The following is a 22,599-nucleotide window of genomic DNA, read 5'->3' on the forward strand; positions in this document are numbered from 1 at the left end:
ATTGAGTTGGTGATAAGACTGTAGGACCAGGCCTACCTGCTGAGCATGCAGACATGTCCACAGGACTCACAGGACTGTGCACACGGCTGGGTTTGGAAGTCAGAGAAAAATCTAAAACCAAAGCCATAAAACTGTTACTTGCATTTTACTGGCCCTTGAAATGATTATCATCATCTTTTTTAAAAAAAAATATAAAAGGCACCTTGAACTATCCAAACTCATATTAGATGCTTTTTTGCTACAAAAATGTCCTTGGAATACCTTTTTTCTTTGAGTTGAAATAGTATATGAATAAGGGAAACATCCCTATCAATTTAATATGGTAATATCATATTAAGTACATATTATGCTGTTCTGCATTCCTTAAAAGCACCGCTAGATGGCCCTCTAATCCAGTGTATGTTTGGTACACTGGTAAGAGCTGAAAACTGAGAAGCAGAGAACATTTGTAGTTTTAGACTATGAAACAGTTTTTACTCTTTTGCCCTTTTTATAATTCGTTATTATAAAAAGTGGTTTCATTAGTTTTAAAATTGTGTACACCAGAACTTTTAGTGTATTTTTTGTTCAGTAAAAAATCAGTCTGCAGTTGACTTCTGTTTAGCGCTTTTCTGGACTCAAAGCACACTCAAAGCATTTTATAGGTAATAGACACTCCCTTCCACCACCACCAATGTGCAGCCCCACCTGGATGATGCAATTAGAACACTCACCACAGATCAGTGGGGAGGAGAGGAGAGTAATGAAGCCAATTCATAGATGGGGATTATTAGGAGGCCATGATTGGTAAGGGCCAATGGGAAATTTGGACAGGACACCAGGGTTACACCCCTACTCTTTTTGAGAAATGCCCTGGGATTTTTAATGACCACAGAGAGTCAGGACCTCAGTTTTACATCTCATCCGAAGGACAGCGCCTGTTTACAGTATAGTGTCCCCGTCACTATACTGGGGCATTAGGACCCACACAGACCGCAGGGTGAGCGCCCCCTGCTGGCTCCACTAACACCACTTCCAGCAGCAACCTTAGTTTTTCCCAGGAAGTCTCCCATCCAGGTACTGACCAGGCTCACACCCGCTTAGCTTCAGTGGGTTTCCAGTTGTGAGTTGCAGGGCGATATGGCTGCTGGCGAAGTAGTATTGACAAAACCAAAACAAAAAAATATGTTCATATTCAGTCAGAAATGTGCGATACATCTATAGTTATTGAGACAAATTTCCTCTACAAATAGAGGTCAAGAGAAATGAACTTTCAGACATAATTAGTTCTATCAATTTAAACATAATCCTCTGAGCAAATTATGAGGTACCTCTTTGTTAGTTTGACGTAAGAAATCAGTTGTTACTTTCCCACACTCCTGCTCTTGTGAAGCGAGTTTATTACTTGAAAAAATATAAGAAGCAGAGAAAGCAATGCCACTCCTTTCCAAACAGCAAAACTAATTTAACTATTTAACATCAATCGACACAATGGTGGAATGATAGAAAGTTTTGCTTTTACCACAAAAGAGAGTCTTTGAATAAGATAAACATGAAAACTGAGGCTTCAATCGTAAACTAAGCTGTTTAGTATGCTTTGGGATTGTAAGAGGTGGCTTTTGTAACCTCTGACAGATTAACCACAGCCTTGACAATCACCTGATACATCAACAGGCAAACCAGATATTACTGGGACCTAAGTAGGAAATTCATTTTAAAAGAGAAAAACAGTTCTAACACATAACAGGGATATAACCTTGAAACCTTAAGACTATAATTTTCCAAACTTAGTGTCCACGTTGCAATTCAGTTGTATTCATTTCTAAATAGTCTGGGAAAACATCCACTTAAACCCTGAAGGCATGACAGCATCCCTATGTTATACTACCAAACTGTAGTAAATATGATTAATTACACTTTATGGTTTGCATGACTCTGTAAATAAGTGTTCTTGGAGTTGCTTTGCAATCTTAATGCAATAAAACCATCAATTGCATCAAACAGGGGTTTTCCTGTTTCTTAATGCAGTATTGCCATGGCCCATGACAGCAGCAGAAACTGTTCTCTATGCCACTGTTTTCTGTCCGTTACAGTTTTTTTTTTCGCGTAAGTAGAGGACAGCAGAGCAGTATCAGGATTAAACCAGCGGAAGCTTGCTCAGGAAGTACTGCAAGACCATCAAAGCCACAAGCTGCTATATTCTGCAATGCTGCACAGTCTTTTTGAGGCATTATCTGTGTTTAATTGATAGGCCTGATCTTTAAAGATGGGAATGTGTTTAGCTCAAAAGAAGATTCCTGATTGTACAGTACTCATGACAGTGTGCAGAATTTTTATAGAACCAATGCATGCAACGTTGTGAAAACTGTCAATATTGCAGCTCCTACACTGCAATATTTAACACTGGTTTACAAAATAGTAAAATGCTTTTTGCTTTATGTCTTATTATTTGTTTCGCTGACTTCTAAATCAATCACAGAATGATGCAATTCTGAACCTTTAGGTTGCTTCACAAGACAGAATAAGATCACATGAGTAGCGGACAATTTAATTAGGCCTTAAAATCCTTGCACAGCTTTCATTCACTCAGCTTTGAGGAACACTGGACCAGTGCATTTCTGGGCATCTTTAAATAACTTATGACTGGAAATACATTAACGTGCTCCAGTTGACTGTTGAGTTGTGTGAGCACAAGACTTTGGGTTTTGGTAATCGGAGGCCTATGTCTGGACAAGTCAAGCAGATTGATTTCACAGTAGGTAATAATTCTGCACTCCCTGTATTGTGTGAAAGTTCAGGATAGTTTATAACACCAGCTGGGGCCACCAACCTAACACTTCATTCCAGCTACAAACTAATTAAGTGCCTTTCCCTTTCTTCACATTACTAACTGTGCATCCCCAAACCTAAAACACCCTGATCACACTCACTTTGGGGATTCAACCCAAAAATACAAATTAGTACCAATATCCTCTGGATAAGCTGTTGTTGTGGGCCAAGATCTCTATCAATTTTTTAAGTTAAAGTCCAAGAGTGTTTATTCCGCATATCAATTTAAGATTTTAACGTGCTTTGAAAATTCATTTGCTTTTCATCCAATGGAAAGAGAAAATCAAATCTGGACACATGGGTATACCTGAAAGCTTCTATAGAACAGATACATGACAACAATAAAACTTTCATTAATTAACGACCTTATCAGAAGAGAATCAAAGAACACAATTATTCCTTCCATAGAGCATTAATGAAAAAGGTTGTATTGTACGTGTGGAGCTCAGTATCAGATCCTTTTGTTTGTGAGTTGCATTTCCTCCAGGCTTAGCAAAGCTCATTCATGTGGTTTTTGTCAGTTTACTTCTTTTGTGTCACTTGCAGCTTCTTCACAATTGTTGCTTAACTTTGACTCATCCCACCCCGAACTCACAGAAACTAGATCCTCTATTGTTCTTTGCATTTTGAGACCAATTTGATCATTTTAGGAGACATAATAAAGACTCTTGCTTGAGGCCCTTGACCTCCCAGAAATGAGAATGAGTACCTTAGATGATCTTTCAAGTATGGTTACCTGATCCTTCTGAAAGTTTCCAGTTTGCATTGCTGCAGCTTATCATGCTTGTCTGGGCTTGCGTTCCTCAGGAAACCTGAAGTTTCTGAGTAGCTGCTCTCTGATTTTATGGTAGAGGAAGTAAGTTGTGAGAATGTAGAATAAGGACTAGCTCCCAGACATACAGAGAAAGTAAATTTTGGTTTGCAGGCTCCCCAGAAATCTCGCCAGAGCAAAACTTTGCCACAATACAGGACCCAGTCTTTTACCTCAGCTGAGTTCACTGATGTCTAAGGAGTGGCGCTGTGTACACTCTGAGCCCACAAGTGACCGTATTTGTACTCTGGCAAGCGTTAGACTTGTGCAGTGACTCGCATTGCTCAGACTGATGCCTATCAGTGGTTGAGGTTACTACGAACGAAGAATCTAGAAGGAGAGAGTGCAAGAGGACTCAGTGAACTGACCTCATTACAGTGGTGACATCATCCCCTCCCAAATCTAGACAGTGTAAAACTTCGTCAGAGCAGAGTACCCAGTCCTGTGACTCGGCGGGGTTCACTGCTTTCATAGGGCGGGACGCTGCGCACGCTCAGAGCCCACGAGTGACTGGGATCGTGCAGGCGCAGAGCACGCCTTATGCCAGCTTCATCGACAACAAGCAGTGTCGAAATCGCACATCCTGAAAAAGAATTTGAAACGGGCAATCGATCCTGAAATGATGGTGGGAAATGATGGTCTCGTGTATCTGGAAGTAAATATGTAGTGATATTTCCCTAAATAACCAGAACAGATATAAGCTTGCAGTAGAGGCTGAGATTACTTGCACAACTGGAAATACATTGAAAGTGTATGACTGTGCAAAAATGATGCAGAATTTGCAAACTGCACCATCAAATGCTCAGACATGAAAAGAGGGAGCCTGTTTTAAGGAGCATTATCTGCTCAAGCCAGGCCAAAAACTCAATGGAGTATCTTCTTTACTTATTGGTTCCATGGCATTACCACAGTATGTCATATGCGTCAGCATGTGTAGGCTGCAAAGGACACCCCCGAAAAAGGCTCCATAGCCAAAACGTTGTGTTTTCTTTCTTCTCTTTTCAGCATGAAATAAACCGATTACTTTCCTGTGTACATAGAAGATGATTGTGCATCATATCCAGAAAATGCAACAGATATGCTGAGTGATATCTACTGTATCTCCCAAGCACAGGGGTTTGTGCCACAACTCCATTTTCTGATATGGCAGCACATGTCCTCATATTTCCTCCTCACTACCCCAGCATATTAGCTGAGGCATGCTGGGTAATAACATTCTAGCCCTGGCACTGACAGTTGCTGAGACCTATGCCCTTTTCATCAATACATTCATCAATCTCCACCCTGCTCTGAAAATGAAGATTTATTCATCTGAGTCAGCGGGTTTCACATCAGTTCTCAGAGCAATGCTCTGTTCTACTGTAGAGCATAGCACATGCACTAAATGCATATTCACACAGAAACATTCACAATTCTTAGCCAGAAAGTATATCACTGTTAATACAGTGCAGTACACGCAGAATTATTCTGCACTTATTCTTCCTGCAACTGCCTTTACTTGTTCATCATTTCTTTCAAACGGTAGCAAATAATGGGGTTCTTAGTTAAATTCTTTTTCGAAATGTGACCAGCTGTGCTTGTGCTGTTGGCACATTGTGCTGTCTGCAATGATGCCTTGCTGCATGTACTTTTGATAAAAGTATTTCTGTGATGGCAGCACTATTTCAGCTATAGCCTCATCCTAGATGTGTTCAGACCACGTGAGGTGTCACCCGTGACATAGTAAAGTTTTAGGTCTTAAGGCAAGAATTTCACAATTCAGTTTTACAATTCGGAGTTTTGCACTTTGGCACTGTCTTTAAAAAAATGTTAAAAACAAAATTGTCATTTGTAGTTATTTAAATTAGCATTTCGAGCTTTTTTTTTGTTTTTCAGTTTTTACTTAAGTGCTGTGTGGTGTGGTGTGGTGGCTAGCACTCGAGTTTGGAGGTTGTCTGGAGTTTGTATGGTCTTAACATGTTCACATGGGTCTTTCCTGGCGTTCGTGTTTTGTTTTCTGGCTTTTCCACAACCTAAACACATGTTAGACTACCGGTGTGTGTGTGTGGGGAGTAGCGCTGTAACCCCTGTCCTTGTGTTTAACTTTCCCCGGTCCGAGTTATTAAATGTGTTGTTCAGCCGCATTGCCTGTCCTATGCCTGCTCCATTCCGTAACGAAGGCCGCGGTCGTTATATTATGATAGGTGGATATTATATGGTTAAAATGTGGAGGATGCACTCTAGTCTCAGCTTGCTAACAATTTAAAGCATCTAAAAATTGCAGACTATCTTCCACATCTTGTTTGGGATAGTTCTGGCTGACTTCCTGAGTCCGTGTGATTTTTGAAGTCCCGGTTCGAGATTAAGGGCACCCTAGAGCGCACTCGCACATTTCTCAGGAAAGACCAGTACAGTAAATACTGTGATAATGGGCGGATCTTGAGTACAGCAGAGGAAACTGCTGTAACGCCCCAGCGACTAGTGTCAGGCATCTCAAAGCGTTGCTGCACAGTAGCTGTACTGTGGAGCACGTTCTTTGCAGTTATCCAGGTATAGTTTGAATTCTTTTGTATTGGTATTATATGAGAGGTGTGGTGGTCAGTGATTGCAAGTTAAATAATAGTCATCTGCAATGGGAACATGAGAATCTGCAAATATATTTAAGAGAAGATACACTTCCGGCAAAGATTAATTTATATTTTGGGTACGAAGTTATTTTTAAAAACTGAGACCGAGTCTTAGATTGTCGCTTGTGATTAGCACTCTTTCACGTAGTGTATAACAAGGGTCCACTTTACATGTTTAAAGGGTATATTATTTATTAATTTGTGTACATCTATTAATTTTTGTTCTAGTCCTTGCGTAATTTATGTAAAATCTAGGGGAGTGATCAAACAAAACTATTGGCTAAATTAATACGGGACAGTCATCTCGGTTAGAGTTACTTCTTAAACCAGCATGAGTGTACATTGCGTGTCATATTTAAGAAGCAGGTTTTCATAAATGTTAAACGTATTGTTTTATCCTGGCTTTACAGTACCTTCTAGTCCAAATTTAAGGCGGTGTCCAGCGTAATTACCAATTCGGTCATACCAGAATGAAGTATTTTATCAATTTAGTAACTCTTAAACGTTTCACTTGAGAGGAAAATATAATTTTGTGCTGTGGGAGATGGTATTAAAGAACTACTATACTAGTTTGTTTTCTTCCTTTCTATACTGCTTTATTTGTCTGGGGAATAAATATACTATTCTATGTACAGTACGTATTCGAAAATCTGTTATTAAATATTTTATTTCCTTAAAAAGAGAACCCCTATTTTCTAGTATCAAATATGCAAACGTTCTGTGTGAGCTACTAAACTTCCCTTTTAACTTTTACAGCCAAGTATCCTTGTAACCAGTGATTACATGAAAATGATTGTTATCAGAGGAGAAACATTAAAGTCATTGGATGGTTATAAGTTCTATAAAGTGTAGTATATTATGGTAGACAAATGGTTACTCTATAAACATTGAAGGGATAGGTCATAGTTGACTTTGTGGGTAGGTGTAATTAGAGAGGCTTAAACTAATATTTAAGGTGATACCTGTGTAATATACTTTAGCTTAATTTCGGTAGTGATTTCTTTGTGGGTGACACCCATAGTGGTGACAGTTGCAGCAAAATATTCATATAATCCTTTTAAGCAAAACAATTTGATGTTGAACATTTATCACAACTCAATTCCTTGCCAAGGAATTGCCCATGGAACGCAATTCCCTGGTTAGGTGGTTAGGCAGATATACGGTATATGCTACGTTTTACTGGTTTTAAGAGTGTCTTAAGTATTAATACAGGATATCCATTTAATTATCTTCTAACAACATCCGTGTAGCGTATTTGTATTTTTCTTATTTACCTTGTTCTTATTTGTAGAGGCTTAAGTCACAACTCATGTGAAACTTAAAATATGCAGCATTAAACATAAAGTAGGTATTGCGGCCCAGTGTAACACACCATACCTTTGAATAACAAATCTCAGAGCTTTAAGAAAGTTGTCCCGGTGATTTAATCAAAACATTCAATTAAGACATTCATACTTTGTCTTTCAAAGCACACAATGTTGTGGAGTGTGTAGTTATTCAGATTTTTGTGGAAAGCTCAAGGTGAACATGATTTTTCTTACATTCAATTAAGAAATTAGGTAGGTATTTAGGAAATATGACCATCAGTACATGCTTGAGAGAGATCAAGTCATTTATCCAACAACAGAATATAAATTGGAAACTACAGCTTGGTATCATTTAAAAATGTTGCTGTTCAAAAAGTTAAAAATTGAACATTGTGTTTACTGGGGAAGTACACAAGTCTCATCAAAGCACCAGCTAATTGTGCAATTCCAAATTGCTTGTTTTAGAATTGTGTTTTTTTAAGATATAGTACATGAAAGACCTTTTAAAAGCGACTTACTTTCTTATACCATAGGTATAAGGTCTGCTGGTTTAAGGCAGGTTGCAAAGATAAAAGTGGTCATAGACTTGCTGAGTAATTTTAAATTTGTCGATGTGTATCTCATAAAACCATGCGTTAAAGGAAGTTGCAATTTAAACAAACAAAAAAGATGATCATTGTCTAGAACAGCAATGCTAACAAATGTCATTGTCAAAGTTTAATATTTGCAGTAGCTCCAACAGTAATACTGTGCAGGGAACAGAGACAATTGTTGCAGAGAGTGCTTCCAGAGATGTCTTTTTCTTTCAGTATATATCTGAGTTTGGTTGTAACAGAGCAGTACAAAATCCAGATTAATTCTATTTAAAGCAGTACATCCATTTGTAGGGGCAGTGAGTAAAGACTGTTCACTTTAAGAACTTTTTTGGTAACCTAAACTGAAAGAATTATGTCATTAAGGACTGAGCTTTTTTCTTGTGTTCAGAGAGCTGAACATGTGGTTACAGTGAATCATGTGAAAAACTACTCAGCTACTTATGAAGGCCTCATAAATTGTTTTATCCAATGTACAGTGGATGTGTCGAACTATTTTATTAAATACCTGTTTAATGTATAATTATTGTTGCATGGTCTTGTTTCTTCCTTAAAGTGTTTGGAATTTGATCTGCTTTTAAAAACAAAAAAAATGTCAGTTTACATGCCTGTCCATGTATCTTTCCAATTATTGGCTTTTTAACTTTGAATTCACAGTCAGTTTTAGTGAGACCTACACTGTAATTTGTAAATAACAATAATAAGTATGAACTAGGTACAGTACTGTGCCACAAACACAGTTGTAATGTGGGTCTCTCTTTCACATCTGCCAGTTGAAATGTTGTGTTGTTAAGCTATCGATCACCATCTAGCTCGTCGTTTTATCACATCTTCAAGTAACCTCCCCCCCCCCCCCCAAAAAAAAGAGTTTCACTTTGAAACAACTGCAAAGTGTACATTTTGTTTTGGACATATGAAACAATGAGCAATAGCAAGCCACCGGTGCAGGGTGAGATACAACCACAGACACACACACTCACACCAGGGCCAGTTTCCCCAGAAGCCAATTAAGCTACCAGAGTGTCTTTGGGTGTGCTGGAAACTGGAGCGTCAGGAGGAATCCCACTCCAACACAGGGAGAACATACAAACTCCATACAGATAGTTTGAAATTGAACCCAGGGCCCCAGCATGGCAAAGCAGCAGTGCTAACCAGTGCGCTACCATGCTGCCCCTTTGCAGAGCTGTTCTTCCCTATTGCAAGAGATGCTTAGGTATAAATCTTTGTGCACCTGCTCCCCTGTGATTTAAGGGTCTATGCAGAGCTTTATCCACAAGGGGGCAGAAGCACCTTGTTTATTAGCTGACTGCTAACGTGAGCAAAATAAGTCAAATTTATGTATATGTTATGGAAGCTCAGATATTCTTTATTAATATGTACAGTTGCCATTTTGGTTTGTACCATAATGCTATTCTTTATCAATAAAGAATCAAGAAAATTACTACATTAATAAAGAAATTAATTAATTAATAATAATACACAGTTACCATTTTGTCCATCACAAATAAGCTTTGCCGTACTTGGAAGAAAAAGTGGTATTGCAATCTAGTAATTTAATAGGCTACCATACAAATATAGTCATGCTTCTTTTTTCAGCTGGATTCCTATGATCTGTAACAGTTAAATCCTTCAGCTTTAGTTCGAATTGTGCTTATTTTGTTTACAAAATGATTTGTACCTCTAATCTTTTACAATTAGTTTCAGGCAATCATGTTTAAGTATTACTCAGGGGCAAAAAGGTTTACAAATCCATGTATTCTGTGTCAGATTAGGACAGCTGTTGCACCATTTGTTGATATTCTCTTCTGAATTCTGAAAATATAAAACAACGAATATCTTTCATTCCTATGAGCCAAGGTTTTAAAGAACATTGCTGCATTGTTACAGGAAGATTTAAACATATTTACTTAATGGGCATGGCAGGTACATTAACTTTAATATTAACAAAAGTGATCAATAAAGAACTAAGACTTGCACACGCCTTTCCAACCTCTTTGTGTGTTTAACTTTGTCATGTGAATATCTAAGGTCTTTGTAAAGAGTCTTAATTCTCTGTTTAGAATTCAATTTCCTCTTCTTAAGTTTTTAAAGTCAAGGTGAGGGTAAATTCTATTGTATTTTTGGAGAGTATTGTAAGCATGGACAGTATGGATTTGGAAGTGTGCCTTATAAAAGCTTTCTTTACTGTTCTATTACTATTCCTTTACTATTCTAATTTACAGTGTAGTAACGAGCATTTAGAACACAGTATTCTAAACAAAGTAGAGAAAAAAGTAAAACAGAAAGAGGGAAATCATGTCAAAGCAAGGCATATGTATGGTACGTAATATTATCTTAGGAACACAGCAGAAAAAGTCTGGTTTCAGTTCGCAGAGTAATGGTTTATCTTTAAATTGTCATAGACTTTGGGCAGAGAGATAGGGTTCACTACTTTGTGCTGTTTACTTCACACAAACACATATATTGTACATGTTTGTGTGCATCTATAGGACCCATGGCTGTATTTGACTGGAAGAAATAATAATGAAGCTATGGAATAAAACTTATCCTAGCAGAGTATTTCAGTTACTTAGTTTCTTATAGGTCTCTACATTGTCATCTTCTGAGGTGTGTTCATTACAGTGAGAGCAGAGAAATATGTTGGTTTTTATTCTGTTGGTGATTTTGGTATCTGCCTTAAAATCTTAGTGGGGAATTTTATCTGATCTGAACTTAATTGTTTTTTCTATGTGTATATCATTGTAAAACTGTTTTCCTGTCTCCTTCTATTGAAATTGCCCCAGGTTCTATTCAGTGAGGAAATGATAACTCACTTCTATCTTTTCCACAGTAATAATGCATGGGGTTACTGTATATACACTTTATAATTGTTCAGAATTGTCTTTCCTGGTTCATTCTATATTTGATTGTCTTGAAGAAACATTGCTTTATGCAGACACTGATAACACTTACGTTCTCTTTAGGGGTTTGTTTCCTCAAAAGAGAGATTTAACTGTCTTTAGGTGAATGGTGTTACATTATATATCCGTCTGTGATTATATATTCTCTTCAAGTAGTTCTGAACTCCATGGCTCTGGAGTTAGAAATGGACAGGGCAGAAAATTGAAAAATAAATGATTTATGGCCTGAGTTTTTGAAGCCCTGAGTCATCCCTGCTAAGTTCACCATTCTTGTATCTAAGATCAAGAGAGCAGTGATTCGTTTGTAACATTGTGATCTGATGGTACAGGCAAATATGGAACTAAAGCAGCCCTTGGGCAAAATGGGCTTTATTTTTTACCCTTTGTCTGCTCAATCATGCATGGTTGAGGCATGTTGACCACAGGGCACCATTATTTCGGATGGAAAAAATATAAAATCCTTGTTTTATCAACTTTTAGTCACTAAAGTGTCATGTAAAGTGGTAGTTGTTTTATATACAGTATTTTTAAAATAATATTTATATAAATTCTATTGTCAAGTATGACAGTCCCTATCAGAAAATCAGACATTCTCCTCTAAAAAAAGTTTAAATCCAAAGTAAGTGTGACTTATGCTGCTGACACTGTGAAAGTCTTGTGGAATGGGAGGTCCGTGTCGCTGTTTGACCATATTTTAGGGGTCCTAATGTAGAAACCTAGAGCACAGTACCACTGAGGTGGGTGGTGGATATTATATTCTAGTCTTCTTGTAATTTAACAAATAAAACATAACTGATCTAAAAAAACTAAATGTGACAGGTGACATGTGTCTTAACAGCTATAGTATCTTATATTTAATGGAAAAGCATGGAAGAGCATTTGTAAACCCTAGAAAAACCCCAAGAAAGTGTAAAATACAAAATGCCAAACAATGCTATCCCAGCTGGAGCTGGCTGCTCGACCCTGCTTCCCCTATAGATTCTATTCATATTATTTTACTAGTGTAGGCATGGTGAAATTCTAATAATTTGATATTCACTGAAGGTACAGAATTCAGAAACCTGTTTCTTTCTTTTCTGGATGATTTCTGATCTTTATTAGTTGGAACATAGACAGAAACACATTAACGGTTGAGGGCATTTACAAACTAGGTGTTATGAACTGTGTCTGCTGTGTAGATTGAATTGACTAAGGTAGCTGGCCCCATTGTCTACAATGGGAAATGTTTTACATTCACCTGTCTACAGTGCAAAGTACAGCTGCAGTATCAGACACCAAAGTGATAACACTGCATGGTCCTGACAGATCTCAGGAAGCTGGTTCAGGTCAGTACTGGATGAGAGATCTCCAAGAAAAAACACTTTACTGCTATAAGTTGTGTAGGTGGTCAATCCTTCTCCTGGACCATAATTTCCAAATCAATCAATGTCAGCAAAGTAACCAGGGACACTGTCCTGTCAGAGGTGTGGTCGTTTGAAGACATTAAATGAGGGTCCTGACCCTTGGTGACTAATATAAGAGTCACCCAGTTTGTAAAAGTAGAGGTGTTAACCCTGGTGTTCTGGATAAATCCCACTTTAACTTTGTACAATCGGGCCTCTTTAAACAATCTTCCTTAATTTAATTGGGGAGAGAATTTGTCAGTCTCAACCACTGTACTGTGTAGCACTGAGTCATCTTATATAGGTGAAGCTTTTTGGGAACCTTTGGTAGAGAAGTGGTATATCAATGCAAATAATTATTTATTAATATGTGTCGTAACGTGATCTATTTGTTTAGTAATAGATGAATCACCAAATCTCAAAAGATGAGTTCGGTACCGTAAATCTGCACTCCATCCATTTCCAATTCAAAGTGATGTCCTGAAAAAACACTGCCCTAATTCTTTTGTACAGTTCATCTGTGGACATATTGCTACACATACTGAATGGGCCATGCGTGTTTTTTCATTTGTATTGGGTCAGATGATGATCTTAATTGAACTTCACAGGGAACTGTAGTCCTAATTTCTCAGACTGGTTATTAAATCTCAGCAACGAAATAAACTCATTGACAGTGTAGAAAAAAATTACAAATGTTGAATTAAGCACAAAATCGTGAACTTTGTGAAAGTACTGTTAGTCACCATATTGTCGCAAACCCCTGGTCTCTCCATGGGCGAGAACAATATTTCCACAAATTGTGACATGAAGTAGCCCTTCCTGCTCCCTGGTCACTCTAATGACTAATGTAATGTGATGTGCGAGCGAATAAGTGCAGATTGTGCAGAAATGCACAATGCGATCTTCCTGCAAAGTTAACAAGTCAGTAGTATTTATTGACAAAGCCATCTCAAAGTCAAGGGCAGTATTTCTATTGGATTAAAAGAGATGTATTGACAAGCCTGCTTGTTTACAATGTACTGTAATAGGGCTGCTTCACATCACCGAAAGTTTTGTTGCCTCGTTCTGAATTGCAGGATATGGTGCTGCGTATACCTGGAAATTTTGTTTATTTTGAATGTTTTACTTGTACATTTTATTGTTAATGCGGTTTGAAATGCACTCACCAATGCAGATTCATTCTAACCCCAAAATGTAAAAATCGAGTAGCAGTTCTTCTTTATTTAGAGAACATAGTGAGTTAAACTACAGTAAGCCTTTTTAGGGTCTGTTTTTTAAATCTATTTGTACATCTTAAGTGCTCTTCTCTGTGCAAGGTTACATTATTCAGTAGGTGCTGTAAGTTTGATCTCTTTGTCAATTGAGAATGAGGTAGCTCAAGATAATGGGACAGTTGATTTTGAGGTCAGTGGCAAGTGCTTACAAAATCATCATGATACAGTTAGTCCTTCCCAAAAGCCCGTAGAGCTGAAGTTTGAGAGGAGGCAAAAGGACTGGAAGTTATGGGGAGGAGCTTTTTTTTGTCTCTGAAAGTCTAATAGGTTCAAACTCTGACTGGCATAGGGAAGTCACTGCCCTAAGGGAGTTGGCCTGTGTGCACTGTGCTAGTCAGCCCTGGCTCTTGTACTTTACACTGACACACTGCTTGAAGTTCTGTAAGCTTGAACTGGAAACGGCCACCGCAGTGAAAACTTGAATCAAGTGGAGAATTCAAGAGCACAATGTGGAGTCTACTGCCAGGCAGAATGCAGGTTAGTGGAGCTGCAGGTGGTATTCAGTTACTCCTCAGTTATATCTTAATGTTTCTATATTTGTTTCAGCTTGGAACAGGCATTGCTGACTGGATACAGGATAGCAGAGTGCTATGCTGGGATCCATTGGGAATACAGCAGCTCTTTTATGAGTCCTGGTGCTTGTTTTCAGGCAGCACTGTTGTGTGTTTTGGAAGCTTTACTGTTAACACCCAGCTGAGAGACTCTTTGTTTGAGTCTTGGAATGTGAGACAAGTTTTTCCTGGAAAAAAAGCTGAATAATATTTCCCAATAAAAATTAAAATGTTGCCATATCATATTTTTTACAGAAATGTATTTCATTACACTGATCATTTTAATGTTTTTAAAAATAAAGAACAATATTTAAAAATCAGTATTTTGAATATTTCCTGGCAGCTATATAGCTGTTAATTCTATTTTCGATATATGGCAGCAATTTTGAAAATAAGCTTTTTGGATACCAGCATACTCTTTTGGATACCCTTTTCTGAAATGTTATGTCAATAAAACTAATTATGTACAGCACAGGAACTCTGCTTTTTTAACATCCTGAAATGTCAAATCTTTCCTCTGTAGTTACTGTATGGCTGACCCATGGTGCCTGTTCTTATTTCTTTGATTTGAAAAATGTATAATTTTTACCCCAAACTCCTAAAAACTATTTTTCAGAAACAGATATTAGCGAATATGACATGGACTTATTAGAATAGCTCTGTTATTGCCTTCTGAAACATGCTCATTTTTCTTTGTCAGTCAAAATTAAAGGAATTTTATGTGAACTTTAGTATTTTTATTTTAGTTTTCTTTGCACAAAATTTCTATAAAATGTTAAAAACACAGTCAGAGCCCCCTCTTATACTTAATATTGGATGTTAAACAACCGCTTGACACTTTTCCTTTTACAGTGCCTTGCGAAAGTATTCGGCCCCCTTGAACTTTTCAACCTTTTGCCACATTTCAGGCTTCAAACATAAAGATATAAATTTTTTATTTTATGTGAAGAATCACCAACAAGTGGGACACAATTGTGAAGTGGAACGAAATCTATTGGATTTTTGAAACTTTTTTAACTAATAAAAAAATGAAAAGTGGGGCGTGCAAAATTATTCGGCCCCCTTGCGTTAATACTTTGCAGAGCCACCTTTTGCTGCGATTACAGCTGCAAGTTGCTTGGGGTATGTCTCTATCAGTTTTGCACATCGAGAGACTGAAATTCTTGCCCATTCTTCCTTGCAAAACAGCTCGAGCTCAGTGAGGTTGGATGGAGAGCGTTTGTGAACAGCAGTTTTCAGCTCTTTCCACAGATTCTCGATTGGATTCAGGTCTGGACTTTGACTTGGCCATTCAAACACCTGGATACGTTTATTTGTGAACCATTCCTTTGTAGATTTTGCTGTATGTTTGGGATCATTGTCTTGTTGGAAGATAAATCTCCGTCCCAGTTTCAGGTCTTTTGCAGACTCCAACAGGTTTTCATCCAGAATGGTCCTGTATTTGGCTGCATCCATCTTCCCCTCAATTTTAACCATCTTCCCTGTCCCTGCTGAAGAAAAGCAGGCCCAAACCATGATGCTGCCACCACCATGTTTGACAGTGGGGATGGTGTGTTGAGGGTGATGAGCTGTGTTGCTTTTACGCCAAACATATCGTTTTGCATTGTGGCCAAAAAGTTCGATTTTGGTTTCATCTGACCAGAGCACCTTCTTCCACATGTTTGGGGTGTCTCCCAGGTGGCTTGTGGCAAACTTTAGATGAGACTTTTTATGGATATCTTTGAGAAATGGCTTTCTTCTTGCCACTCTTCCATAAAGGCCAGATTTGTGCAGTGTAAGACTAATTGTTGTCCTATGGACAGACTCTCCCACCTCAGCTGTAGTTCTCTGCAGTTCATCCAGAGTGATCATGGGCATCTTGGCTGCATCTCTGATCAGTCTTCTCCTTGTCTGAGCTGAAAGTTTAGAGGGACGGCCAGGTCTTGGTAGATTTGCAGTGGTCTGATACTCCTTCCATTTCAAGATGATCGCTTGCACAGTGCTCCTTGGGATGTTTGAAGCTTGGGAAATCTTTTTGTATCCAAATCCGGCTTTAAACTTCTCCACAACAGTATTACGGACCTGCCTGGTGTGTTCCTTGGTCTTCATGATGCTCTCTGCGCTTTCAACAGAACCTTGAGACTATCACAGAGCAGGTGCATTTATACAGAGACTTGATTACACACAGGTGGATTCTATTTATCACCATCAGTCATTTAGGACAACATTGGATCATTCAGAGATCCTCGCTGAACTTCTGGAGTGAGTTTGCTGCACTGAAAGTAAAGGGGCCGAATAATTTTGCACGCCCCACTTTTCATTTTTTTATTAGTTAAAAAAGTTTCAAAAATCCAATAGATTTCGTTCCACTTCACAATTGTGTCCCACTTGTTGGTGATTCTTCACATAAAATAAAAAATTTATATCTTTATGTTTGAAGCCTGAAATGTGGCAAAAGGTTGAAAAGTTCAAGGGGGCCGAATACTTTCGCAAGGCACTGTACATTGTTTACTGTTTGTTATTTGGCCTGCATTAGCAAAAAACACATTATTTGACTTCCTTATGTTGTTTTTAATTTTTAGGTTATCAAATCTACAAAAATAAGTATCTGAATTAATGATTGCATTGCGGACTCTTCTGGTAGTGGTATGAGGAGTTGATTCAAAATTTAAAGATGCAAGCTTGCTTTAAGCTTTTGTGTATATGTATTATTTTTATTTTGTAGCGAAGTGGAAGAAATCAAAATAAGTGTTTCATGGAGTGTTTTTAAGAAGCAGGTCATCAGTTGTGGGCGCTTTCTGTGCTACATTGAAAGGAAGAAATTAAAACCCATGCTGTTGTTGCTGTTGAGAAAGGGTTTTCAGAAATGCTTACTTGTGATGCCCAGATTCCATTGAATGATGCTTTTTTGTTGTTATCAGTATCTTACTATTATGGGCTATGGCTATGACAAACATGGGATGATTTATGGTTTCAAAAATAATTGTATGTACATAAGAAATACATGAAGTTTTTTACATTATAGAAGTGCATCCTTTATATTCCCTGTCGGCACTGTTTAGAACATAAATGGTTTAAACCCTCTAAAAATGCAACTATTGAGTACAGGACCCATACAGCGATGCTTCCCTGGTAGCATCAGAGTTTGTGTTATAAGAGTGGGTTAGAGAATCTCTGTCACTGGGCGGAACAACGGCCATTTCTGACAGCTTGCAGGTGTGCCGAGTGCATTTGTTCTTTAAGTTAATAAGGCAGTGGGCAAGGGTTAGTAACATGAGTGCTAAGGGCTAGAAATCATAGGGGGGAAAAAGTCTGTTTAAGGAGAAGCTTGTGAAATTTGTGAAGAAATTTCATAGGAAGGTCTGACTCGCAGGAGTGAAAGCTGCATCTTGAGGAACAATGCCGATGTGGAGTACCATGATGTATAGACTCTGGTACCAAAATGACATACAGGAATGAGCCTATACAGAGGAGATTCCGCTGTTATCAGGGACTGATATATTTATGGCAAATTGGGTTTTTATGTGCATTTTTAATTGAAGGTTTTAGAAAGTTGGGTATGCCAAATAATTGATTTTTTTTTTCTCACGGGCAATTTGAACTCTTTGTTATTTGCTCCATTTAAAATGTATGCAAAGTCAGTCGTTCTTTTCCACGGAACTCAACCAAGCATTGTTGAAGAATCCCATTACCCTGTTGCTAATGGCACGGACGGCCCTCAGAACAATCTTAAGTCTTCTCTCCCCATCACAGTGATAACGATGCTTTATAACGTAACCTATTTTAATTAGGTAGGAAAAGGTCAGATTCTATAATGGCTCATAGCTTTTTGCAACATGAGGAAATGTTTATGTTAGACACTGCAAAGCACAACAGATTGCTTCAGAACATTCTGTTTTAAATGTTTTCACAAATTGATCTAGTCCTCAGTGCCATACTGGTCTGACAGGAACTGCATGTTCGAGTATTATGTTGAAGTTACCTTGCATGCACCAACATGCGGAAAATGAGGTAACTTTGGAATAACACGTTTTCTCATTGTGTGTAGTATTTTATTGTTTTAATTTATTATTGTTCTTGTTGTATGCTTAGCAGGTGGCCTTAATCAGGGTGACCTATGTTACATTTTACAATACCTGTAATGCTTTATGGAATTTACAGCGACAGTCATGTACAGTATATACAACAAGATAATAAAGTGTGAAATGCAATTGCTGCATTTGGCATAAAAAGGAACCAATCTGATTCAAAAATGCAAACACCAAACAGCAATGAGGGCAGCCCGGTTTCCTGAACTCCATTCACACAGTGAACAGGAGGAACAAGCAAATTGCACCACCTCGCTTGAGAGAGAAGCACATGCTGAAGAATGTAACTGAGAGCTGAGAGGTCACAGGTCATAGGTCACAGGTCCTGTGTCAACAGCGGAAGGTGCTCATGGATGGAGCTCTCCTGGTTTCTGGTTTCACCCCTGACAAGTGAGAGTGGAGAATGAATAGGCTCTGGAAGTGGGACATTGGAGAGGGGTGCACAAAGTTATATACACAAATTTCTGATCTGTGTTTTCTTGCTACTGTTACTCAGATACCACAGGCTTTAAAAGTGGTGGAGTTCATTGCTTTGATGTGGTAAATCCACTAATATTGTTGTCACTTTTGAACTTCTATGACAACTATTCAGAGAAATTTTGAAAAAAAGGGGAAATAATTTTTCATGTAGACCTTATTTTGGAATTTAAAACAGGATCTATTGTGTGACAGTTCAAACGGACATTTTGTGCTGAAATAAATTGATTTAAAGTGACCACATTCTTGTACAATCGGTTATTAATTTGACTGATTGTACAAATTATTTTATATTTGTGTATTTTTATCTAGGTGGACTATACAGAAAATATGCAGTGAAGCACAGCTCGCAAATTTTAGCTTGACTTTTAGGAGTTTAATATATTTTTTTATGTGAAAATATATTGTAGCTTCTTTATTCTGTCAAGGCTGATAATATATAGATAATTCACATACTGTAGCTTGGCCTATTAAATATATATTTTCATTAAGTCAACACCTCTCTCTTTATTTAAGCTTGCCTGTTATCGTCATGTCCTGGCTTGATAATTCATTTCAGACCATTAACTTTCTTGGCTAATGCAGATGTTTTCTGTCTTTCTCAGAGCTGCAGTGCATTCACATTTGTGAGTGCTGTAGTTTCACGTTAGAGCTCATCTTCTGTTCATCATAATGGAACATGATCACCTTATTTTACAAATTAATATACAAGGCTTCTGTAGCACTTCTGTACAAAAATCAATAATACTTAGTGTAGTGTTAGTGAGTGCATGCACTTCATTTGTAAAAGACCTAGATGTCCACAAAGAGAAGCACCAATTGTTAACCTCAGATTTGTGACTTAATGTTGTGTTATGGTATATATGTGTTTTGTACGTCATCCGGTGAGCTTGTAATGCACATAAATAACTAAATGTTCCCTATTAGAGAAGCCTATATTAGTGTTGGAATGTATTGCTAAACCATCATTTTAGTTTAGAAAGGTAATTATTAACAATTTATTATAACCCCCCATAAACTATTTGAGGGTGTTAAGCATCTTGGAATTCCCTTCTAAACACTCTGGCGTACATCTTGGAATTAATAGAATACAATTATTCTGGAGTGGTTGCAGAATAATTCCCAACTTCATAATCTTTAGAAATGAGAGAATCAGTTTAGCTGTAGAACACTAAATGAAACATTTACATATGAACTATACATTTTAATGAAATAAAGGCAGTCTGTGTGAAAAGTAAAGCCAGAAATACATTTCAAGCTGTCTTTACTTAACTGCAGCATTAACAAAGCCTGTTCACTCTTCACATCTGATAAAATAAATATCTTTTTTTAGTCTTGCAGTAATTGCTGATTTGAAATTAGGCACCAATGTGTACTTTTGCCAGCTGTCAGCTTCTAATATGAATAGGCACTTTTACCATGCCAATTCTGGTTAGGGTCAAATGGCATTCTGGCATTTTAAACTTTTTAAAAATAACTGAAACAGAACAAATGTTCCTCTCAGAGATGTGGTAGTGCAGTGATGCTCTTGCAGGACTCTGATATGTGTAATGGAGACTTCTGTTGTTTTGTTTTGATTGGTGGCATAGAAAAAAACAAGATTGCTAAATCATGAGATCAGGTAAATTGTATTTTGATGTAGCACATTATTATCTTGAGATCCTGACTTTTGTGTTCCAGAACTTTCTTGATCAGTTGTGTAACTGTACAATGCTCCTCATACAAACAGTAACACAGACACATTTCACTTAGCATTTGCTTGTTGACTCTAGAGTGTTCATAAACACTTTCTTTATCAGGTAAATACATGAGTGCTGTACTGTAAGTGAAGCCACCAAAGATCGAGTAGATAGAAATCTTAAAAATTGTCACCTTTTCTTACTGCTAACTGCCAGTGTGCTTTTCATTTCACATGCTGATGTATGTTAATGTAAGGGGGTATCAGTTTACTTAATACATATTGTTGTAATAACATGAAGTTTTTTTAGAACCAATGAGACATTTAAATGTATCATGAAACTACCTGACAGTGTTAAATACCATTAAGACTGAAATGTAAGCAATGTACTCCCTTTAAGTACAAAGCAAGCTGATGTTCTCTGTTTACTGGTCTATGAACTTATTATGTTGCAAATTCCTACTCTTTTCTCCCAAATGAAATAATATCTGCATTCAAGTAATGGTTAACGTAACAGAACTCAGAGACTTCTTTGAGTCCTAACACAAACTATGGGTGTTGCACACTTATCATTAGTCTTGCAACATTCATATTTCCTGTTTGCTGACATGATGTAATTTTTACTTAATGCAAATATGTATATTTTAAAATGTCTATGTCATGGCTTTTTTTAGTAGTTGTGAATTTAACTTTCAAGTCACAGATTATAACACAAGTATGACTGGATTTCAGGTTGTGAGTCATATTGTGAATATTGTGGGGTGCAACTGGGCAATCAGTATAAAGTCACAGCTTGAGAGTCAGTTATCAACAAAGTGAAAGTCTTGGGGTTCTCTAGATATTTTGAGAGAAGTGCTTGGCTGGTTATTGAATAGGAATTTGTGCAACTCTTTATCGTAGTAAACATTTCAGAAGGAAAAAACAAAAGCCAGAGCTGAAAGATAGTTGCTCCCACTAATAAATACTGTTGATGGCCTTGTGTTCAGGCCTGAGACTGGTTCCAAACTGGGCTGTAACTTAATCTGAGTCAGTGGATGATACAGGAGAGCCATAAAATATTTTACTAACAAGTGTTTGCCTTGTGTTTCGACAACAGTAAAATGTTTATCTAATAAAAATGATCTTCTTAGGTATTATCTGCTATTATAACATATTTTTCCTGTATTGCAGATGTAGCAAGTACTCTACTCTAAAAGACTGGGTGCGGTAGAATTTCTTACCGTTATTGGCTTTGGGAGTTATTTCCGGAAAGATAACACAATCATGAAAAGGCTCACTAGTGCATACAGTATAACATGCATGAACATGTCATATCCTTGATTTAATGAAAACCTCCTAGAAAAAGCTGGTAATTAACATTACGTCATCGGATGACTTATCTTTCTCCTAGTTGTTGCTGCCTCCCTCTGTTCTCATTGAACTCGGCCTTTTCCTTCTAAACCAGCTGGAGGTTTTCCGAGCGGGTTTTGTCTCGCACTGATACTCAGATTTCATAACTTCCACTCATTTCTCACCCGTATAATATGAGCAGGCATTTTGAAAATGTGAACGGACATTTTTAATTTGAATTTTTCCTGCCTGGGATTCAGACCCTAACAAAGAAACGGAATTGCCGAAGTTTCACATCTTTGAATACTTTTATTGGCTGTTTTCCCTAAGAGGTTACAAAATTCCCATTCCATTTTAAAGGAGGGGATTACGTTTTTTGGTATTGTAGTCATGGAAGCATATACATCTGGCCTTGTCTAATGACGCACTTAAGTGAGGAAAGTCTTTCTATTTGAATTGTGAATAGGCTTGCCCTGCTATTAAACTCACAGTTTGAAACAGCCCACTTTGTCTGATTACACTGCAATTTTTTGTCCTTGAAAAGTGGAGGGTTTATATATTTAGAAATGCATTTTTGACAATAAGCACCTTGATTTATATTCTGACACCATTATCCACACTCCATATGTTTACAACTTTATAAAATGTGACTTTTATATGACTGTGAATATGGAAGTACATTTTTATGTGCAGTACATATTTTAAGGTACAGTCTGCTGTTCCAGACAGCCAGCAGCAGTGGTACAGTAAGTCTTATAGTAAGAGTGGTAAATTATGTACAGAGCTCATAAATACAGATTCATACGTAATTAATTT

At 37.5% G+C, this 22,599-nt stretch overlaps 1 protein-coding gene across 5 annotated transcripts in view; it reads left to right on the forward strand.

The window, feature by feature from the left end:
• The first annotated feature begins 6,004 nt into the window (after window positions 1-6,004).
• The window catches only part of LOC148676839 (phospholipase D1-like), a 50,670-nt gene continuing 34,075 nt past the window's right edge, over window positions 6,005-22,599 (forward strand). For 4 of the 5 annotated variants that reach the window (XM_088614057.1, XM_088614083.1, XM_088614077.1 and 1 more), the window contains exon 1: window positions 14,000-14,158. The gene's annotated coding sequence lies outside the window, so the exon portion shown is untranslated. Of the gene's footprint in view, window positions 6,149-13,999; window positions 14,159-22,599 lie in introns of those variants that run through there. The other variant, XM_088614067.1, reaches the window with a different exon arrangement.

The sequence above is a fragment of the Lepisosteus platostomus genome, chromosome 2 (genome assembly GCF_059453375.1).
Source record: "Lepisosteus platostomus isolate fLepPlt1 chromosome 2, fLepPlt1.hap1, whole genome shotgun sequence".
NCBI lineage: Eukaryota > Metazoa > Chordata > Actinopteri > Semionotiformes > Lepisosteidae > Lepisosteus > Lepisosteus platostomus.